The sequence below is a fragment of the Chenopodium album genome, chromosome 9 (genome assembly GCF_948465745.1).
Source record: "Chenopodium album chromosome 9, dcCheAlbu1.1, whole genome shotgun sequence".
Classification (NCBI taxonomy): domain Eukaryota; kingdom Viridiplantae; phylum Streptophyta; class Magnoliopsida; order Caryophyllales; family Amaranthaceae; genus Chenopodium; species Chenopodium album.
In genome coordinates this window covers 44198680-44205489 of record NC_137842.1, presented here as the reverse complement: position 1 = coordinate 44205489, position 6810 = coordinate 44198680, and the positions used below count along the sequence as shown (strand labels likewise).

The 6810-nt window shown below is 41.9% G+C and overlaps 1 non-coding gene across 1 annotated transcript; it reads right to left on the bottom strand.

Moving 5' to 3' along the window:
* Positions 1–228: 228 nt before the first annotated feature.
* On the bottom strand, positions 229–336 carry LOC145560933 (small nucleolar RNA R71). The gene has a single exon (XR_014093524.1). It is a non-coding gene; the product is annotated as a small nucleolar RNA R71 (small nucleolar RNA).
* Between the last annotated feature and the right edge of the window lie 6474 nt (positions 337–6810).

Here is a 6810-nt window from a genome sequence, read left to right as displayed (position 1 = left end):
GGAAGTGCAAGTGAGGACCCTATTCATTTGGACCGATTCCTTGAATTGTGTGCAATGATGCAAACTAATGAAGTGAGTCAAGACTACATTCGTATGCACCTTTTCCGACAATCTCTCACCGGACGAGCAAAGAAATGGCTAAAGCAAGTAAAGCCTAACTCTCTCACAACATGGAGGGAGGTTGTAAAGGCGTTCTTGAAGCGCTTTATCTCCGAAGAGAAGACCGCCGAAATAAGAAGGAAAATTGCATCATTTGAGCAAGAGGCCGATGAAAGTCTTGGTGAAGCATGGGAGAGATTCAAAGAGTTGGTGCAAGCATGTCCCCACCATGAGTACAATTAAGGGTTGCTCATGCGGTTTTTCTACGACGGATTGGAGCCCATGTCAAGAGCCAATTTGGATGCAGGGGCGGGTGGTCAATTAATCAAGATCCCTCAAAATCAAGTTGAAGCCACAATAGAAGAGGTAGCAAAGAATTACTCTTGGGGGGGCCAAAGAAGAAACGCTCCAAAGAGAGGTGGTATTTATGAATTGGAGAAAGTTGATCAATTACAACATCAAATTGATCAACTAACAAAAGGGCTTTCCAAATTGAACACAAGTGTGAATGCAAGTTCAAGTGGTGGAGCAAGATCTTCTCAAGTTAACTCTTTCTCTTGTCCAAATTGTGGAGGAACGAACCATGATACATCCTATTGTGGAGGTTTAAGCCCCGAACATGTAGCGGCATACAACACAAGGCAAGAGGGATTTAGAGGAAGCGGCGGTGGAGTAGCTTGGAGACAACCACCACCCGGTTTTGTACCTCAACCTCAACAATGGAACCAACAAGCTCAACCTTCCTATAACTCCAATCCTCAATATCAAAATCCACCTCCATCTTAACCCCAAAACCCAAGAGGAAGTTATCCAAGGAACAACTAATACAACAATCAAACCCAAGCACCTCAAAGAAACCATCAAGAACAAGCACCTCAAGCGGAGCTAACTCAAACTCAACTCCTCCAAGCCATGCATGCGCAAATGCAATCTTTTGGGCAACAAATGCAAGAGATAAGAGCTCACAACAAGATGGTTGATTCACAACTAGCTCAATTGGTCGAGAGAACTCCTTTCAATTCACCATCCACTCTACCCGGACAACCACAACCTAACCCATCCCACAATCCAAAACCCGATACATGCAAGGCGATCACATTGAGGTCGGGAACTTCCTATGAAGGACCAAATGAAGGGGATAGCGAGGAAAAGAAGGGAGGAGAGGAGAGTGTGAATGAAAACAAGGGAGGTGAGAAAGAAAAAAAGGTGATGAGATAGAAGGAGGTTCGGAGAAGAAGAAGATAGATAATGAGAAGACAACTTCAATTCCTAGTGAGGCTAGGAATCTTGATGGACTGGTTCCTTTTCCCGGTCGGCTTGCGGAGAGAAAGTTGAATGACAAGTTCACAAAATTTCTTAGTGTCATGAAGAATTTGCATATCAACCTCCCTTTTATTGAAGTTGTGACACAAATGCCATCTTATTCCAAGTTCCTTAAAGATATTCTCACCAACAAGAGGAAGCTCAATGATGATCTTATCACCCTTCCACATCAAGTGAGTGCTTTTGTCCAACATAAGATGCCCAAGAAGGAAAAACACCCGGGAAGTTTCACTTTGCCGGTGAAAATTGGGAACATGGAAGCTAGGGGCGCCTTGGCCGATCTTGGAGCAAGTGTTAGTTTAATCCCTCTATCCATTTCTCAAAAACTCAATATTGAGATGATCCCTACAAGGAAGACAATTCAATTGGCCGATCGATCGGTGAAATTACCTTGTGGAGAGCTTGAGGATGTTCCAATTCAAGTGGGACACATCTACGTGCCTTGTGACTTTGTAGTGATGGATATGGAGGAAGATGTTAACACTCCTTTGATTTTGGGACATGAAGCTCTTAAAACTTTGGGGGCGGTCATCAATTGCAAGAACAACACCATCACTTGTGAAGTGGCCGATGAAAAGAGTGTCTTTGAATTTTCGAAGTTGCTCAAGACCCCCATGGTTGAAAAATGCTATAGAGTTGATGTTGTAAATGAGAAGCTACATCGCTTGGGGAGGGTCGTGATGTGGCCTCAAGATCCAATGATTGAAGCCCTTACATTCAAGGAAGAGTTCCACTCTCAAGAGGCTAAAGAATTTGTCATGGAAATGGAGGAATCCTAAAAGGAGGAAGTTTAACAACAAGTTGAGGTCGAGCTTGAGTCCAAGGAGGAGAAATTGGAGGAGAGTTCTAAGCCTCCTCCCATGGTAGAACTCAAACCACTTCCCCCTTATTTGAAATATGCTTTTCTTGATAAGGAGGGAAAATACCCTATTATTGTCAATGCTACCCTAGATGGTCTTAATTTGGAAAAACCTCTTGATGTTTTAAGGAAATATAGGGATGTGATAGGGTATAGCATTGATGATATTAAAGGTATTAGCCCTTCTTTATGCATGCATCGTATTCATCTTGAAGATGATCATTCCACCTCCATTGAACCTCAAAGAAGGTTGAACCCCCACCTTCAAGAGGTTGTGAAGAAAGAAATTTTGAAACTACATGAGGCGGGCATCATCTATGCTATCTCCGATAGCAAATGGGTTAGCCCGGTTCATGTGGTTTCAAATAAGGGTGGAATGACCATAATAAAGGATGAAAAAGGAGAGGAAATCTCCACCCGGACGGTGACCGGGTGGAGAATGTGCATTGATTATAGGAAATTGAACAAAAACACCAAGAAAGATCATTTTTCTCTCCCTTTCATGGACCAAATGCTTGAAAGGCTTTCTAACCATGCTTTCATTTGTTTCTTGGATGGGTATTCCGGATTTTTCCAAATCCCTATCCATCCAAGTGATCAAGAGAAAACTAATTACACATGTCCATATGGGACATTTGCATACCGAAGAATGCCATTCGGATTATGCAATGCTCCCTCTACTTTTCAAAGATGCATGACTTCCATTTTCTCTAAGATGCTTGAAAAAGAAATTGAGGTTTTCATGGATGATTTTAGTGTTGGTGGCTCGTCTTTTGACACTTGTCTTTTTAACCTTGAAAAAGTTTTGAAAAGGTGTCAGGAGACGAGTTTGGTTTTAAATTGGGAAAAGTGCCATTTTATGGTTGAGGAGGGCATTATCCTCGGCCATAAGGTTTCAAAAAATGGCATTGAAGTAGATCCGGCCAAGGTTTCGGTGATTGAAAAAGTTGCCCCCTCCTACTTCCATCACGGGGGTACGGGCTTTTCTTGGGCATGTCGGTTTTTACCAGAGGTTTATCAAAGATTTTTCTTCAATCGCCAAACCCTTGACCGAATTACTCAAAAAAAGAGGTTGTTTTTTACTTTAATGAGGCTTGCCTTGAGGCTTTTTGTAAGCTCAAGGAAGCTCTCATTTCTTCTCCCGTTGTGCAAGCTCCGGATTGGAGCTTGCCTTTTGAGCTAATGTGTGATGCTAGTGACTTTGCAGTAGGTGCCGTTCTTGGTCAAAGAAACAAGGAATATCATGTGTCATCTACTACGCAAGTCGGACTCTAGATGAGGCTCAAAGGAATTACACAACAACGGAGAAAGAGATGTTAGCGGTAGTGTTTGCATTCGATAAGTTTCGGTCCTATCTCATATGCTCAAAAGTTATCGTGTACACGGATCACATCGCGATGCGGTATCTCATGACCAAAAAAGAAGCAAAGCCTCGCTTGATCCGTTGGGTTCTCTCTCTCCAAGACTTTCACATGGAAATGAGGGACAAGAAAGGAGCGGAGAACTATGTAGCGGATCATTTGTCTAGGCTACCATTTGAGAACAAGGAGGATGTACCGATTAATGATAAGATAGGATTCGAGGCTCTCATGGCTTTGGTGTCAACTTCTACCCCTTGGTACGCGGATATAGCCAACTATCTTGCGTGTGGAGTCGTTCCCCAGGAGTACTCTTCTCAACAAAAGAAGAAGTTTTTCAAGGAGGTGAGAAGATACTTTTGGAATGACCTATACCTATTCAAGCAATGTGGAGATGGCCTTTATCGGAAGTGCGTTCCAGATCATGAAATTCAAGGTGTTCTTGAGCATTGCCACTCACTACCATGTGGAGGACATGGTGGTGTTGACAAAACAGTGGCAAAAATCTCTCAATCCTTATTTTGGTGGCCGACAATGCATAGAGACGCCCACCAATTCGTTGCGCAATGTGATAGATGTCAAAGGAGCGGAGGCATTACCAAGAGGGACGAAATGCCCCAACAAAGTATTCTAGAAGTGGAACCCTTTGATGTTTGGGGGGTGGATTTTATGGGGCCTTTTGTTTCTTCTTGTGGGAATCTATATATCTTGGTAGCGGTCGATTATGTGACAAAATGGATTGAAGCCATACCCTCACCTACCAATGATCACAAGGTTTTGCTTAAGCTCCTAAAGAAGATCATCTTTCCTAGGTTTGGAGTTTCGAGGGTGCTAATTAGTGATGGAGGCTCCCATTTCGCCAAAAAGCAATTTGAAGCTCTTCTCAAGAGGTATAGCGTTCATCACAAGGTTGGATTACCTTACCACCCTCAAACTCAAGGACAAGTGGAGGTTTCGAATCGTGAAATCAAAAATCTTCTTGAAAGGATGGTGAACAAATCAAGGAAAGATTGGTCTCTCAAACTTGATGACACGCTATGGGCTCTAAGGACGGCGTACAAGACTCCAATCGGCACGACCCCCTATAGGTTGGTTTATGGAAAGGCTTGTCACTTGTCGGTTGAGTTGGAGTACAAGGCTTGGTGGGCCATCAAAGAGCTTAATATGGATTTATCGTTGGCCGGTGAGAAGAGATTGCTTAAGCTCAATGAACTTGAAGAGCTTAGAGATGATGCTTATGAAAGCTCAAGGTTATATAAGGAGAAGACCAAAAAGTGGCATGACCAACATATTCGAAACAAGAACTTTAAGGTTGGAGACAAGATTTTGCTTTTCAACTCAAGGCTTCGTTTGTTTCCGGGTAAACTAAAATCAAAGTGGTCGGGTCCTTTTGTGATTTCAAAGACTACTCCTTATGGCTCCTTTGAGTTAGATGCGGATGGTAACAAGTTTATGGTTAATGGTCATCGTTTAAAGCATTACTTTTGCAAGGAAGAAGTTGGTATCATCGAATGTATATTTCTTGATCCTTTGGATCCCAAGCCTCCCACTTGAAGAATTTTTCTCATGGTCAAGCTAGTGGCCTCATAAAGAAGCGCTTCTCGGGAGGCAACCCGAGTTTCTAACTCATTTTTTTAGAATATTCCGATTTCACTTTCTCCTTTTTGAATTTGAATTTGATTATTTTTTTCACCTTTTTGGTTAATAGGTGTTTGGATGATGAAGAAACAAGGATTTTCTATTTCGAAGATGTGAGGATAAATCGAAATTACTCTGTGCGACCCTGTGCGCGCCATCTGTGCGGGCGCGCAATGTGACCTGTGCAGGCGCGTAGGAACTGTCAGAACCCGCATAGATTTATTCACAAATTGAAGCTCGAGGCAGAAAGTTTGCGCGACTTGTTGTGCGACCTATGTGCGGGCGCGCGTTCACTGTCAGAACCCGCACAGATTTTATCAAAAGTTGAGGTTCGAGATAAAGAGTTTGCGCGACCTAGTGCGCGACTTGTGTGCGGGCGCTCAGCTCATATGTGCGGGCGCGCAGCTTTCCTGTGCAGGCGCGCAGAGCAGGAAAATCAGGTTTTAACCCTCTTCTTCCCGATTTCATTCTCATATTTTCGAAACCCAATTTTCATGCTCTCTTATCTCTCCTCACAAACCCAAACCCTAACCTTCAAATTTCACCCATTTTTCACAAATTCCTTTGATTTTCTTTCAAATTCATCAAAAACTTTCACTCTACTCACAAATTCACCCACTTTCTCTCTCCAAAATACCCAAAAATCCCCCATTTTCATGGTTTGCAAGCTTCATTGAAGGTGGTGTTCTTGGAGGCTCTTAGTGGTATTCAAGCTTCTACAAAGTGGTATAACTCTAAATTTTGCTATTTTATTACTTAATTTTACTTATTTATGCAAAAATTTTAGTTATTAAACATGAATTAGCTTGAGTGAATTGCATGTGATTTTGGTTTTCTTTGTGAGGGATTTCTTGGTTATTAGTGTGAAATTTAGTGATTTTGGGGACTTTGTTGTTAATACTATTGTTTTGGAAGCCATTTTCATGAAATTAAGTTGAGAAATTTGGTGTTTGAATTGTTAATAATGCAACTAATTTCATGAGAATTGCTTGCTATCATAATGTGTTTTGATTGATTGTTTTGTTGTTGATTCTTGTTTTCTTGGGCGTTATATTTTATGGTTAGTTATTAGCACTAACCCTTTTGCAGATTGTTGAGACTTGAGTTGTTGTTGTTTTCCAATTGTTGGTTAAGTTCGAAGGTAGTTCTCCTTTTGGTTGGGTTTTTTGTATTGGTTGAACATAATGAGCAAAAGAAAGAGCAGAAAGGAGCCCAGGTTAACGGTTGAAGAACCAAGTACCCAAAAAACTCAAGCTCAAGGACCTAATGTTCCCCCTAGATTGAAATTTTCGAACAAGGTCCATGCTACGTTCTTCAACGACCTTCACGAACGAAAGTTAAATCCCTCCCGACACTATGATCAACACTCTATGAGAGCTTTAGGGATTGACGACGATATAAGGTCGCTCCTTGATAACTTGGGGATGAGTGAGTTCATCAAACATCAATACCGAACTTATAAGGAGCCAACTTTTGAATTCTTGGCCTCTTTTGAAAAAGAGCCTCTTGGGAACGACTTCCAAATTTCCTTTC